Source organism: Protopterus annectens, chromosome 16.part0 (genome assembly GCF_019279795.1).
Source record: "Protopterus annectens isolate FY-2018-M chromosome 16.part0, PAN1.0, whole genome shotgun sequence".
NCBI classification, from domain to species: domain Eukaryota; kingdom Metazoa; phylum Chordata; order Ceratodontiformes; family Protopteridae; genus Protopterus; species Protopterus annectens.
The window spans coordinates 298,063,690-298,080,577 of NC_056750.1; the positions used below are offsets into that span (position 1 = coordinate 298,063,690).

The following is a 16,888-nucleotide window of genomic DNA, read 5'->3' on the forward strand; positions in this document are numbered from 1 at the left end:
CTGCCCAGCACCTCCCTGACCTGCTGAAGGTGCTCTTGCCAGGAATGGTGGTAGAAGGAAATATTATCTAGGTAAGCAGGGGCAAAATCTCCTGCTCCTGCTAGGATACAATCTGCCAGCCTCTGGAAAGTTGCTGGGGCATTTTTCATCTCAAAGGGCATCTTCGTGAACTCATACAAGCCAAAATGAGTCACAAAGGCTGACCTCTTTCTAGCACTGGGAGTCAAGGTCACCTGCCAGTAAGACTTGGTAAGATCAATAGTGGTAAGATACTGAGCTGCACCCAGCTGCTCCAGGGCTTCATCTGTCTTAGGCATGGGGGTAAGCATCTGACTCTGTGTGACTATTTAATTTCCTGTAGTCCACAAAGAACCTGGTGCTGCCATCCTTCTTTGGTACCAGCACCACTTGGGAGGCCCAAAGACTGCTGAACTCCTGGATTACCCCTAGTTCCAACATTTCCTGTATCTCCTCCCTCAGAGTCTGTTTGACTCTCTCAGGCACCCTATAAGAGGCCTGCTTAATAGGCCTTTGGGATCATGTATCCACATGGTACTGCAACAGATGGGTGTACCCTGGTTTCCCAGTGAACATGTCCCCAAATTCCTGTAACACTGCTCGGATTTCTCGAACCAGGGTAGGGGATAGTTGCTGGGACATTGCTACCCCTACCACTAAGGTGTCAGTCCAAGCCTCACTGAGGAGGTCAGGCACCAGATCCCCACAGAGTCCTCCTGCCATCCACTGCAAATACTCAGCACAAGGGCCTCTCTATCATGGTAAGGTTTCATCATGTTAACATGGTACAACTTATGCCCCTGCCTCCTGCCCAGCAGTTCTATCATGTAGTTGGCATCACTGACCTTCCTTACCACTCTGTAGGGTCCCTCCCAAGCTGCCTGCAGCTTGTTGTGTCTGGCAGGAATGAGAACCATTACCTGCTGCCCTATAGCATACTCTCTGGCTCGAGCATTCCAGTCATACCAGACCTTTTTCTGCTGTTGGGCTTATGCCATGTTCTCTTGGGCCAAGACCATGAGCCCCTGAGCCTTGGCCTGAGGATTAGGACATATGCCACAACAGATTCTTTGTGGGATTCACACGCACCCTCCCACTCATCTCAAATCAAATCTAGAGGTCCTCTCACCCTCTGCCCATACAGCAACTCAAACGGTGAAAAACCTGTCGATTCCTGGGGCACCTCTCTGTAAGCAAACAACAGACGGGGCAAATATTTGTCCCACTCCCTCTTAAACTGGTCTGCAAATGTCCACAGCATCATCTTGAGTGTAGCGTTTAACCTCTCCACAAGACCATTAGTGTGGGAATGGTAGGGGGTGGTCTGTAGGTGCTTCACCCCACAATGCTTCCACGTACAAGCCAGCAGGTCTGACATGAAATTGGCACCTCTGTCAGTCAGTATTTCTTTTTGGAAACCTACCCTGCTGAAAATCTCTAACAAAGAATTTGCCACCTTTTCTGCCTCAATGGGGGACAATGCCACTGCCTCAGGGTATCTGGTAGCATAATTTACTGCCACTAGGATATACTTCTTCTCTGTGGAACTCTGGGTACTCAAGAGGCCCCACAATATCCATAGCTACCATCTGAAATGGCTCCTCAGTCACAGGCAAAGGCATCCAATGAGCTTTCACCATGTCTCCTCCCTTGCCTACCTTTTGGCACTGCTCACATTCCTGAAGTACCATATTACATCTTTGGAAATACCAGGCCAATAAAAGTTCTGCATAATACGTCTCTTTGTACGCTTTATGCCCATATGACCTGCCAAGGGAATGTCATGGGCTATGGCTAGAAGTGCCAGACAGTAGGCTCTGGGCACTACCAACTGCTGTACTCTCTCGCCCTGTAGCCCTCCCTCAGGGGTCCAGTCTCTATACAGTAACCCTTTATCCCAGTACACAGATTCCTCTTTTCCTTGAGAATCAGGTGCCTCACTGGCTACCTCCTTCAGGCCTTGTAATGTAGGATCTGAGAACTGAGCCTGTGTCAACTCTTTCTTTGTAACATTTCCCAGCTCCCCTTCCACAGGAACTCTGGTATTCCCTGACAGCAGTGCCTCACTGCCAGTCTGGGTACTACTACTCACCTCTGCCCTTGCAGTCACTCTGTCCAAGGGAACATCAATACCTACAAGCAGCTGTGGTTCAACTTCAGTCTCGCTGCTCAACGGTAGCTCCCTCCCGGAAGTAACCAATTCACCAGTCCTGGCTGCAAGTATGCTGTCTGCATGGGTCTTCCCCAGGCTACCAGACCCACATGCTTGTCTCCAAGCCTGACTGTGTGTCACTGCATGCACACAAAGTACTGCATTATCAAAATCATTCCCTATCAGGACATCTGCAGTGATATCCTCAAACACACCTACTTGCTGGCTTCCTTTTCCACCCTCCCAGTCAAGGTGAACCCTAGCCAAAGATATTTGGAATGGGGTCCCTCCTAAAGCTCTTACTGGAATAGACTTCCCAAGCAAGTACTCCTTGTGTTTAACCATTGCAGGCTTCACAAAGGTTAGGTTAGAGGCCATGTCTCTTAGGAATGGCCTCTTTCCCATTTACTAAGATAGTATATAACCTCTTGTGGTAGTTTGGCACCCTTGTTGTCTCAAGACAACTTACTGCTGGCATTCTGTCATTCCCACTTACTGGCCCTCCCACCTTTTGTTTCCCCTTGCCTCCATGGACATTTATGCTACATGGCCCCACTGGTTGCATTTAAAACATTTAACCCTTGGTCCTGGGCATGTACCTGGACTAGTGGCTTCCCCTGCTACTGGCAGACTCTGTTGGGGAAGTTTGAGCTGCCCACCATGGGTTCCCTTCGACCCATGAGCAGCACTGGGTGTCTCTTTCCTGTGCACTGATGCCCTGCTTGCTAGATATAGGTCTCCCTTCTTCCCCAACTAATCTGCAGTATTGCATTGTCTATCAGCTAACCAGATTCTCATGTCATCAGGCAAAGTGCTAAGGGCTTGTTCCCTCACCAAAAGGTCTGCCAGCCCTTCAAAAGTGGTGACTTGACATCCACTCACCTACCTCTGAAAATAAGTGCTTAGTTCAGCAACATATTCACACACACTTTCATCAGCCTTGCATCTATGCTCACAAAACTTTTTCCTACAAGCTTCAAGTGTTAACTTAAAGCATTCTAAAAGACAGTTTTTACAGTATTATAATTTAAGCAATCAGTATCAGACAATTTAGAAATAGCAGTTACAGCTTTACCATGGAGTAAGGGGATCAAGAACTGCGCCCAGAGCCCTTAGTCAACATTATACTGTTTACATACCCTTTCAAACATATGAATGAAACTATCAAAATTATCCCCCTCTGTAAATTGTGGAAGAAATGTATTGACCTTTGCTGCTTCTGGGGTTCAGTTACTCCCTTCTCCATTACCTCCATGACCCTGGAGAAGAGTCAGCATATCCTTTTCATGTTGCCTCTGCCTCTCATTCTCTTCAACTTCCAGACATCTCAATCTCTCTGCTGCTTCTAATTACATTTGTTTTTCCTGCCACAATGTCTCTGCTGATTCTATTTTCAACCATTTGGCTTCCAGTTTGTCTCTTTAACTCCAAATGGATTTTAAGTCCTTTGTGGAAAGGTTGAACTGTCCATTTTCTGAGAGTTGTACATCTCCAAGGCCAGCCTGGTTTTCCTCCTGATATCTGGTCTGTGATACAGCTGTGCCCAAGGCTACAGTCATTTCTGCCTTAGTCAGGTTGGCATGCATCAGTCCTTTAGCCTTGCACATCTCAGCCAAATGGCTCCTCGTCAGCTTGCCATACTGCTCTGTTGACATGCTTGCCTGCTCTCCCTGACTAAGCTCACAAAAAAATAAATAAATACATAAATAAAATAATTGTGATATGAAACTCTGAATGTTCACTGTGTGGGTGATTGTGAGTACAGACACCTTCCTTAGTTGACTACTGTTTACAGGCTACAGAAATTCAATATCCACACCACTGAATCCTAATATGCAGATCACCACTACAAGCCAGTTAATATGTGATGCGGCTATCCCACCACTGCCAACCAATTAATATGTGACACCCCAGCACTGGCCCAGTAATGAAGGAGCCTCAATCCTCATCACTGGTAACAGTGAGGGGCGTACAGACTTGGAGGATGTCAACTACACACACAGTAAAGTGCAATTTCCCTTAAGAGCACACAGAGATCACAGTCTGTCTGGGGCTGGGTTCTCCCTCTTTCTCCAGATCCCAAAATAAGACTCCCCACTGGAACAGCTGTGGGTTAAGATCTCAGCTGAGTGGCCAAACCAAGATCTCCAGTACCCTCTCTGTCCAACCAGTGCTTCATGTCCCTGCCCAAGTAGCTGACACACACACTCCTTGAGATTTGATTTATACACACACACACACATATACACACACACACACACACACACACACACACACACACACACACACACACACACACACACACACACCTGGGGAAGGCTGGCACAGGTTTACCAACTATGCCCCCTTCTGCCCAGACTATAACGTAGATACGACTGCCACTAGCCAACTCTTATCAGCTATTTTAAGGCCCTTAACAAAGGGTGTCCAATCTTAATGTGTAATGTTACTATTAATCCAAATGGTAGTCTGACCAAGAGCAAGGCTATTTAGAAGTGGCCTGTACAGTGTCAGCATATATATATGCAAGTACTCTAAGCGCTTAAATATCTCTAAACAGACCAGTCACAATTAAAAGGTTTAAATATATTTAATAATAAATAATAAAAGAACAAGACAATATTTGGTAAGTAATCATTTACATCAGAGTTCAAAATCAGAGGAAATATTTAAAACATTACAGGACAGTCCCAAATAAATAAAGAAAACATCTAAGCTACACTTTACTATATTCCTGTCTGAATCTAAAAGTTACTATGCCCTAAAAAACTTAGTTACAGCAAGGCAAGTGCAGATGTGGTGATTAGTGGATGTTCTTGTTAGGTCAAAGACAAATTACAAAATGCACAGTTTCTCTCTGAGAGAGTTCTTAAATTAATATCAAATATTACTGCTGGCTTAGCTTAGATGACATCACCTTTTGTCACCTGACTTTAATTCCCAAGCTAAACCCCCTTTTGTCAGGACTAAGAATTTAGCATCTCCCTGTGAAAAATACATATCTCTTAGATCTTTTCAGATCCTGGAAGTCATAAAACAATAAAACACTTCTACATCTCAAACCTAGTAATTACTTCACTTTCAAGACAATAAAAAAACTTCCAGCTCTAGACATTGTGTCTGCTACTGTACTGAAACTGAGAGATAACATCTTCTGTTTATGGCCCAGCAGTTATAAAACAATTTAATTTCAACTATTTTCTCTGAATTTTTTTCAAGTTCACCGCCTGTGTTCCAGTTTCTATTAAACATATACATCTAAGTTATCACAACAGTGCAAGCGCATTCCTGTTCTATTCCAGTAGGGCATGCTGTGGTTACATTTTAGCTCAGTACTTTACACACACTTCTGTATAAATCATATCAGTATTCACAATAACATAGAATTATTCACACAATTCCAGATAGCTGGGCTGGCAGTGTGACAGCTGTAGTGACAGATTGCAGCTTTTTGGAGGAAGAATAGCCAATGACCTCAACTAGAATTTACTAGATCATGTAATGATCACGTGAGTGAGAAACCGAGTTTCTTTTTGAGTTGAAGTGCCATTAATGCATAGTCACTTAGACTGATATGTTTTAATGAAAAATAGATACAGCAGTTCTACCGAGCAATGCTATAAATAGGAAACATTTGAGAGCTGTGGCAGCGCATGTCAAAATGCAGTGCCCTGCAGCAGATGTGTACGTTCAGTTGTAAGTGCAAAGAAAGACCATCACAGTTCATGATAGTCAAAAGAAACACCAAATATTGATGATGCACTTCTTTTTTTTTTTTTTTAACACTTGACTTTTTTTAATGATACATACACACACACACACACACACACACACACACACACACACATATATATATATATATATATATATATATATATATATATATATATATATATATAGGTTTGGGTGTGTTCTACATGAACTACAGAGTGAATTGGCACCTCACCTCTGTGCCCTGTTCAATCATCACCTCAGGCTTTGTCCTTACCAAATGGCACACTGCTACAGTCATCCCTCTCCACAAAGGAGGAGCGACTACAGACCCTGGGAACTATCGCCCCATTAGCCTGAGGAGTCTGATATGCAAAGCTATCAAACGCATCATCATGGACCTAATAAACAAGGATATAGGGAATCTCCAAACTCTGGATCCCACATAGTTTGGTTTTGTGAGGGGTAGATCAAGCCTGCTCAACCTGGTCGACTTCTTTGAGTCAGTCACCAGAGCTGTAGATTAAGGCAAGGTGGTTCATACAGCCTACCTTGATCTGGCCAAGGCCTTTGATACCATTCTCCACTCGGGAATCATCGAAAAACTCACTAAGTTAGGCATCAACCCCTATATCACTAGGTGGGTTGCAAACTGGCTCACAGATAGAACCCATCGTGTGAAAGTAGCTGACTCCAAGTCAAACTGCCAACCAGTCACGAGTGGAGTCCTACAGGGTTCAGTCCTGGGACCTTCTCCTGTTGTGTATCTACTTCTCTGAAGTCCAGGCCAACACGAATGGACTCTGGCTGACAAAGTTCACAGACGATTGTAAGTTGGGAGCGATAATTAACTCCTCAAGTCATGTTGACATCCTATAGAAAGACCTCACTGAGACCGACTGGTGTCAGATCCATGGTCTTAAGCTCAATGCCAAAAAATGTGTCATCATCCCCTTTGGGAAGAACCCAGTTCCCATGAATTACTACATCGATGGTAGTCCACTGAACACAGAAGGTGTCATAAGAGATCTGGGAACACTGGTTGAGAGCAACCTCTCTTTTGACCACTACATTGCCACTGTGGTCAGAAAGTCCTTCTATGTGGCACATCTCATTGCTAAGGGTTTTGCATCCAGGAAGAAAGAGGTCATTGTCTCCCTCTACTCTTCCCTCAGGCCAGTCATCAAGTACAATGCCCCATTTGGCATGTACCTCATTAGACTCCTGAAACAACTGGAGAGGCCGCAAAAGTACCTCACAAAGAGGATCCTAGGCCTTAAAAACTTGTCCTATATGGACAGACTCAAAAAAACTCCAACTATTCTCTGTCTCATATCGCCTACTTAGAGGCGATCTCTGTTTGACTTGCAAAGCCACATCTGACCCAGCTCTGTTAGAAATGCTGCATCTAAAGCAATCTCAATCCCTCCGCATTACATGCTCCAGAGACCTCAATCTCATTACCACAATCAACAGAACAAGCTGGTGAGACAGATTCATAACACAGAGATTGCCCATGCTATGGAATATAATTCCTGTACATGTCAAGCGGAGCACCTCACTGGCCCTCTTCAAGAGAAATCTTGATGAGTGGATGGGAAATAGAAGATTCAACCCATATATATATATATATATATATATATATATATATATATATATATATATAGGTTTACTATTACAATGTCGATGTAGCATTGTACGGCAATGAACTATTTGAACTACAGATGTTCGAATAGTTCATATGTGTGCAAGCTACATAATCAAACGTTATATTTGCGAATGTACTGTGCATTCGTAAATATGAATGTTCAATTATGTACAGGGATCACGGTACAGTCCGGTAAGGGAAAAACATCCCTTTTCTCACTGTAGTGCAATCTCGGAATTTGAATATATAGTTGGGGGGCGCAGGGGGGCTTGCCCCCCTGCATAAACGAGATGTTGGGTGTACTAGCTAGGGAGTTAGGGCAAGGGTAGAATTGCTGTTAAGTGCCATAAAATGTCGTGTTTGACATTTTCAGCATTAACAGCTGATTTTCTACATTAGGGCCATTAGGTAATGTGTACTTTCGGTGAAACAGTTCACTGTTAAGTACCGTTTTTTTTTTTACTTCGATATTTTAATAGTAAACCAAATATATATATTGGGTATGGTTCCATGCTCTGTGGTCAAATAGTACGTATTTTGGTGTACTGTGAGTATGCAGGTTGTCAAAATTTGAGCTGTGCAAATATTATGTATGTTGATATGTGGTCTTCACAGAATGGAGTAATGTGCATGTGCAGTTCAGTTTTAGAGGATAAAAGTGTGTGTGCAGTAGTGTATATGGCTATAGTGTAAGGGCAAGGGGACAAGTTTAGTGGCATATTGATGTATGTCATATTTAGTGATAATGTTATGGAAAGGATTTTTCTCAGGAATGGTCTATAAACCCCCCTGTAAACCTTACTAATACCTGCCAAACCTAATCCTAAACCTTCACCTTAACTTTAGAAAAAAATTAGAAAATCCCCTTCTATAACACTATCACTAATCAGACAAATTTAATTTTACTTGTAAGATCGCAAAAGGAAGAATCTTTTCCTTTTGGGATCTTTTTGTTTTTCGATATATTTGTTTTTTGGGGAATGTGTGTTTCAAAACATAGGCATCCCTCACAACTGAGTCAGTGTTTTTGTCCATAGGTGCTGCACCCTTGGATATACATCCTAACATAGCCCTTGCTTCCATCTTCTCATACTCAGATTAATATCCATGCCTTGTGTAATAAAAACTTTCACATTCTTTATTCTGCTCCAGGTTGAAAAACTGACCCCCCCTTGCATCCCTAGGTTACCTTTTCCCAGGTGAATCACCGTGCACTTAGAAAGGCAGAAGCCTCCAGCCTTTTCAGATCCTTTCCTAAGGCAGAAATATCCCCCACTCTTGTTGTCATCTCCAGAAGGACTAATCTGGTTTTCTTTGCCCTGTCTGAGATCAGAGATTAATATATTAACTCATTATAGCTGAGTGCGCCTCCAGGCGTTTCTGCAGTTAACTCCTACTGACACCTCTAGGCGCCAAATGCTGCTTAGTCATATTTGCGTTAGTAATTCCAAAATCATGCTACATACAAGGTATCAGAAGATTTCATATTAAAGCATACATGAGAGCAAGCACAACTGTATTGATACTTGACCTATGTCTACTGCAGCTAAAGAGATACTGGGTATTATTTGCATACTGTTTATTTGTATTGTTATAATATTCAGATAAAGATAGAACTACATAGCCTCATATGAAAACCCACAGCTCTATGAAGAAAACCCTGCTTGGCAGTATATTTATTGCTTGAATAGTTATTGAGATATCATAAGCTATTTATACATTACAAAATTAACATCCACTACCTTTATTTTGGCTTATAAAATCCATTTTAAAGCATTGACATGAATGAATGACACCATTATAAAGATTAATGTTTCCAGAGTAGTTTGCAATTTACAGTTTCCTAGTAATAGTTGTGGTTGCAGAGATATTAATATTTGTTTGAACTGTAAGGTGATAACTTAATTTTTTTAAAGGATCAAGCCACACCCACTAGGAGTTAAAGGTACACTCTCAAAAGACTTGTACTGGAGGGAATGAGTGAAATAGGGCTGGACCTAAGACTGATCCATTTGAGATATCTCTTTTTCCTGACTGGATCTAGCAGGCTGTGACTTCATGCTGGAATTCATTAAGCAGCCCATTCTGGTCCTGGAACCTCATGAGCCTTAACTCATGACTCATGAGCTCAACTCATGAGCCTTTGTCATTGACCTCTTCTTTCATTTTACCCACCACTGAATGCAGACTTGTTGGCATTTACTTCACTGGTCAGCTTATTATGGCACCTATGAAGATGGGTACAGTATCCTTTTAATGGTGCACCTGCTACTTGTTTCTAGTCCACAAAATACGATCTCTTCCCTAACGGCTTTGATGAAGAGCAGTGGTAGAGGTTCATCTGTTCTCAAGTGATTCTCTAAAGATCCTGGGAAAAGGGTTCCTTTAGATTTCTATACATTACCCTCAATTAGTGACTCTTTTAACATTCAACTCTTTGTCAGTCATCACCTTATTTGTTCGCCAAAATCCATATTCTGTCATGCCCTTTTTCCTTGGGAATTACCAGTGAGGAGCGATTTAATATTCTAACTTGTTGTCATGAGAATTTCATTATAGCTGTTCCTTACTCATGTCATTCCAGCTCTTTATGTACGTTCTTTCTTTCTGTACTTTTCTTTTTTCTTGCTGTACTGGCATAAAGCTTCCAGTCTGGCACTCCTGTAAATGATTGCATTGCAATATTTCCAGGGGATTTAGTAAAACAGACATTGGATTAAGAAAGTTAGTCCCTTTATGTTTGGCACCATAGTTTTTCAATTTCTCGTCTTTCCTGATGTCTTTTGTATTCCACCCCACACCTTTTTTTGACCATTAGCCCCCTTCCCTTGTTTATCATTTCCCTCTGTTTCTTCTTGTCTTTAATAGCATTTTCCCTTTCTGTTGAATAATCCTGGTTTCCCATGTATGCCATAGCAACCCTACCCAGTCTCTTCCACAAATAGCTCCCTTAATTCTACAATAATGCTCCCTCCACTCCTATAGCGTCTTTTACCAAGACTGCTGTATATTACTTTCGCTGTCTCAATATTTTAGCTTCTCTGTTTTAACCAAACTGGTCCTGTGTAATCCTAAACTTTTCTCTTTGTGTCCGGTCCTGATTCCTTTTCCATGACTAACATTAACCACACTGTTGCATGGTCACTGCCATCAGAGCCCTAACGCTGTGATCCCTCACCACCTCATTTGGCAGAGAGTTAGACTGCAAATTCTATCTTCCTGGTTTAGGCAGTTACCTACTGTCTGAACCTTTCTACACCAGATAGCTTATCTGGCCTGTTTTCTTTAACTAACCTTTACAATGGAGTACTGCAGGTCTGATCTAAACAGATTTAGTTCTGCCAACATACCTACCACCTTCTTACATGACCGTTCTTTAAACTTGAACTTAACTAGTTCATCACATTGGGTGAACCAGTTCACCTCTTTTGCCCAAGCTGTTTTATTGGTAGGAAGGTGATTGCAGGTTTGCCCCCCCGTTCTTTTTGTGCCATCTATCACTCCCTTTTTCCTCCAGTTCCACACACATTGTCGATTCCAGTGTTACAGCCCCCTCCTTTAATCTTTTCCTGCCTTATACTGTAACTTGTCTGATTCATATCATTCTCACTGTTGCCTCCAGTCTGGCCATGTTTAGGCCTAGGATTCTGGCACTGATGTGCACCATCCTGACCCTGATACCTTTGATTGCCTTCTTCTGTCACTCCTCCCAGTCCCCTTTGAGTCTTTCTTCTGCCTTTCCTTACATTTCATATAAGGTGTCTGTTGCACCGTTTTCTCTCTTTTTTTCCTTCTGTCTGAGCTTTTCTACATCAGACATATTCTATTATTTTCCTTTTCATCTCTTTTCAGTGTTTTGCTTGATCTTCCCTTTTCCTCTTTGTTTAATGTTGCTTTTTGTGTCAGTGTTTTCTTCATTTATTTCTGTTGCCTGTCCTCTCTCTCCCTCTCCCTCTCTCTCTCTCATATATATATATATATATATATATATATATATATATATATGTCTCCTCCTTTTCTAATATCCTCTTTCCTGTTTCATAGTTTCATAGTATAGTACTAGGCTATCTGCCCTGGGGCATTTGTAAGCCTAGCCATAGTGATGTGGCTTTTGCCACCCCATGAAATGGTACAAAAATGTACAGAATAAATTTAGAATACTGTGCCTCTGTCTAGTAGTGACACAATGAAGGTCCCCATATATAATAGAATTAGTTTACTGTGCCCCTGTCTAGCAGTGACACAGATGTGACCCCTGGGGTAAACTTACGATCTCCCATCCACTCATCAAGATTTCTCTTGAAGAGAGTCAGTGAGGGGCTCTGCCTAATATGAACTGGGATCTTGTTCCAAAGCATGGGAAGCCTCTGGGTTATGAATCTATCCCTCCAGCATGTCCTATTCATACTTGTGCCGAGGTTTAAGTCTTTAGCTCTCATGGTCCTGATGGATTTGGAATTTTGAGGTGGAGCATGTCCATCAGATCCTGATTGGACATGGCCTTGTACGTCAGGCAGAGATCACCTCTGAGCAGGCGGTATGCTACTGAATAGAGCTGAAGTTTCTTTAGTCTGGCAGAATAAGACATATGTTGGAGACCCTTGATCCTCTTGGTGAGGTACTTTTGTGGTCTGTCCAGCTGTTGCAAATGCCGGGTGAGGTACATACCAAATGGGGCATTGTACTCAATCATGGGTCTGATGAGGGAGGAATATAGCGGTACAATGACATCCTTGGATCTGGATGTGAATCCCTTCATGATGAGGTGTGCAAGGTAGAATGTTTTTCTAACCACTTTGGCAACGTGGGTGTCAAATGAGAGGTCGCTGTCGACTTGTGTCCCTAGGTCTCTGATTACTTTTTCCGTACTCAGTGGGTTGCTGTCTATGTGATAATTTGTGGGTACTTTGTTTTTCCCAAAGCGGATGACTATACATTTTTTGGCATTTAGTTTAAGGCCGTGGCTCCGACACCAGTTGTCCGTTTCTGTGAGCCCTTTTTGTAGGATGTGTGTGTCTGCTGGTGTATCGACTATGGCTCCTAGTTTGCAGTCATCTGCGAACTTTGTCAGCCACAGCCCTCCCATGTTTGCTTTAACATCTGAGAAATAAATGCCGAACAAGAGGGGTCCCAGGACAGATCCCTGTGGGACACCACTTGTGACTGGCTTTGAGTCTGACATTGCTCCAGCGATTTTAACTTTATGGGTTCTGTCCTTTAGCCAGTTTGCAACCCATCTAGTGACATAAGGGTTTACTTTTAAGGTGTTGAGCTTATCTATGATGCCTGAGTGGGGTATTGTGTCGAAGGCCTTAGCCAAGTCCAGGTATGCTGTATGGACTGCTTTGCCCTCATCAATGGCTCTAGTGACTGTTTTGAAAAAGTCAACCACGTTTAAAAGGCAGGATCTGCCCTTTACAAAGCCAAACTGGGTGGGGTCAAGTGTCTGTAGGTCCCCTATGTCTCTGTTTATGAGTTCCATAATGATTCTTTCCATAGCTTTGCAGACCAGGCTGGTTAAGCTTATGGGGCGGTAGTTTCCAGGGTTTGTAGAGGCACTCCCCTTGTGGAGTGGGACCACTGTTGCTGTACGCCAGTGTTCAGGTACATATCCCAAAGTAAGGCTAAGGTTAAATAGCATTTTTATGTGTGGGTTTAGCTCCTCTTGGAGTTCACGTAACATGCAACCCGGGATACCATCAGGTCCCATTGATGCTGTGTTTTTTGCTTTGTTCAGGGCAGTTCTCACTTGGACATCTGAGATGACAGGGAGATTACATTCAGCTGGGATAAGTATTTCTTCTTTTGGGGGTGAAGGAGGGGAGAAATTTGCACTGAACCTGTCAGCCAGAATGTTGGCAATATCTGTGGGTTCAGTATATTTTTGTTGTTGTGAACCAACTCTGAGCATATCTGAGGGTTTCTGCCCAGGTTTCTAACATAGCTGAAGAAGGCTTTGTGGTTATCTTTAGTGTCCTTAGCGATTTTTCTCTCAAAGTTGGCCTTGGATGTTTTATGAGAGAACGTAGTTTTCTGCTAATGTTGATCAGAGATGTCTTCCCTTCATGGGATTTTGCTCTGACGTGCAGTAGCTTCCTTCTTTGTTATACAATTTGTTTATGGCTGAGGTCCACCAGACAGGATGCTTACCTTTGGTGGAGAGGGACTTGGATTTGTTTGGGCTTGCATGATCCATGCATTCTTGGAGATGTCCATAGAAAGCATTTGTGAAGGATTCGGCATTGTGGGATGTGGTATTCACTGGCACAGTGGGCTTAAAGGATACCATCTCAGTCTTAAGAAGAGTGAAGTCTGCTTTTGAGAAGTTTTTCACTGTGGTCTTTTGTGCTGGGGGTGGAGGTGGGATATGTATATCCAGGGTGATTAGTTTGTGGTCAGATCTCACTAGTGAGGGGTATACTTCGGTGTGGAGCATTTTGTCCCCATGTTTGTGATGATCAGGTCTAGTATATTATCTCCCCTAGTGAGAGAGGTGACTAGTTGTTCCAGTGCATTTGAATTTATGAATTCTAGGAACCTTTGGGCTAGGTTATTAGGGCTAGAATAATGTACCCAATCTATGTTTGGGTAGTTGAAGTCTCCCAGTATGATGGTATTTTGTGATACATTCATATCCTCCAATGTCTTCAGGAAGGCTGTGTGGGGTTCTTGAGATTGGGAGGGTGGTCTGTAACATGCTACCAGTTGTATAGCAGTTTTGCCTATGGTTAGTTGCACCTGTATGGTCTCTGATGCTTCATGTGTTGCTACTAACCTGGAGGTGTGGGTGTCCTTGATGAATATGGACACCCCCCTCCCTTTGTGGTTCGCCCGGGTTTTGGGGCCGAAAAGCATGATACGAGGTATAGCCTGGTAGCGCTGGGGTGCTCTCAGGAGCCTTGAACCAGGTTTCAGTTACTGCACAGTCGTCTATGTTCTCCATGCTGAGGAGTGCATCAAGTGCCTGCATCTTGAGATTTAGACTTCTGGCGTTGAGCAGCATTACCCTTAGCTTTTTTCCATTTTGTTTTCTAAGGAGGTGGGTTTGTCTTTTGAGCCTTGCCTAAAAAAGGCACTATGGGGGTGGCAAGAGCCTTAGCCAATATCCGGAAGCCCAGTGGTGACAGGTGTAAGCCATCCCTTGCGAAGCAGCGTGGCTTGTCCAACATGTCATCCCAGGCAGACAGACATTGGATCCCCTTAGAATGACACCAGTACTTGAGCCAATTGTTAAAGCTGATCATCTTGTCTTTGTATTGTGGTATCATTCTTGGTGAGGGCAAGATGCTGGTCAGGGTCAGGGTCATACCAGCCTGGGCTACATAATTGGAGAGCTCTTCTATGTCTCTTTTCATGTAGTCCAGGGAGGTACGTCTCAGGTCATTCACACCAGCATGGACAATGACTGAGTCATATTTGTACTTGCTTTGGAGTGACTTGAGTGCGTGTGTTAAGTGGCGGATCCTAGCTCCCGATAGACAGCTCACAGTCGCCTTCTCCTTGTTCAGCCTGGTCAGTGGGACATCAGTGTGTCTGACTATAGAGTCACCTATTACTAGTGTATCTGGCAAGGTGTTTGGCCTTAAGGGCTGTGATTGGTTGACACACTGATTTATTGAAGTATGTGTTGCATGTGTTTTGTTTTGAGGTGGTGGATTTTTGGATGTCTGCTTTGGGAACCTCTGTTGTTTTGGTAAGTTTTGTATCAGAGCCTCGAAGTATGTCTTTGTGTTTTTATGTGTTTGGTTTGCAGTTGTGGTAGGTCTATGTGGGACTGGGATTGTTGTGTGTGTGGTTGCCATCTCCTCCTGTCTGGTCATGCCAGCCCTGAGTTGAGAGAGTTCAGCCTCCAGTTTGGCTATATAGTTGCATCTCTCACATGTATTTGTGTTTGTTGGGAGGAGGAGAGGGTTGTCTGTGTACATGAGACAATTGTAGCATTGTCTCAAGATACCCAGATTGACCAGCTGAATTGGAGACTACGCCAGTAATCTACCACTCGACATGCTAGAACAGTATAAGGGAGTGCTGTACCTTTAAGGGAAGTGGATATTCACAGGGGTGGTAAGTAGATGTAGTGCTTTACTTAGTACGAGAGTGCTTACTTAGTAGAGAAGTACTGAGAACAAGTGCTAGGCTTATAATATAGTGACTAGTCTGGTTATACTAAGAGTAGAGCTTCCTTAAGGGAAAATTTGAAGAGCAGACTTGGCGGAGCCAGAAAAAGCTTAACCTTGTTTAACCGGCGCTATGCGCACAACCGTGCAAAGCCGTGCAGACGCGGATTTTAAACAGTGAACTACAAAAGAGCTAGAAATGGTCCAAAACAACCAATTACTACAGCTTCTTGTGCTGAGGTCACTTCCTACAGGGACAGGTAGGCTGCTCATGGCTCCCCACTCCCACTGGTGAGCAAAGAAACTTCCTTCTATCCAAGTAAGGTAATGGACAACACAGGAACTACACCACAGCCCAGAATACAGCAATGCCTGTAAACTGGTCTAAACTAGTCGAGGAGAGGTGGGAAAACAAGGATTATTTTTTTGTTTTTTGGTAGAAACACACAGAAAATGCAGAAACAGTGATAAATTAGTTACACAGGCTAGCACACTTTAGTGGGCAGCCTCCACAGTTAAATTAAACAAACAACAAACAAACGGTCGATCAAATTCAACTAAAATGTAACTTTAAGTGCAGATTTTAAAATAATGCAGCAAACAGTTAAAAAACAGTTCAAGCTAGTTCAGGGTAAGCTACAGAAGCTATTCCAAGTGAAAAAAAGCAAAGATACTTAAATCCAGAAAGTAGTCACTTTTCTGAGTTCCCTGCTGCTAGGACCACTCTGCAGAACCACGAGGAGCTTGTCTGAGCAGTATAGCCAGAAAAAACACCCAGAGGTGGATTTTAAACAGTGAACTACAAAAGAGCTAGAAATGGTCCAAAACAACCAATTACTACAGCTTCTTGTGCTGAGGTCACTTCCTACAGGGACAGGTAGGCTGCTCAAGGCTCCCCACTCCCACTGGTGAGCAAAGAAACTTCCTTCTATCCAAGTAAGGTAATGGACAACACAGGAACTACACCACAGCCCAGAATACAGCAATGCCTGTAAACTGGTCTAAACTAGTCGAGGAGAGGAGGGAAAACAAGGATTATTTTTTTGTTTTTTTGGTAGAAACACACAGAAAATGCAGAAACAGTGATAAATTAGTATCACAGGCTAGCACACTTTAGTGGGCAGCCTCCACAGTTAAATTAAACAAACAACAAACAAATGTTCAATCAAATTCGACTAAAGTGTAACTTTAAGTGCAGATTTTAAAATAATGCAGCAAACAGTTAAAAAAACAGTTGAAGCT

The 16,888-nt window shown here is 42.9% G+C and overlaps 1 protein-coding gene across 1 annotated transcript in view; it reads left to right on the forward strand.

The window, feature by feature from the left end:
- Positions 1–16,888, forward strand: part of NAIF1 (nuclear apoptosis inducing factor 1) — a 391,556-nt gene that overhangs the window by 259,912 nt on the left and 114,756 nt on the right. The gene's annotated exons all lie outside the window — the stretch shown is intronic.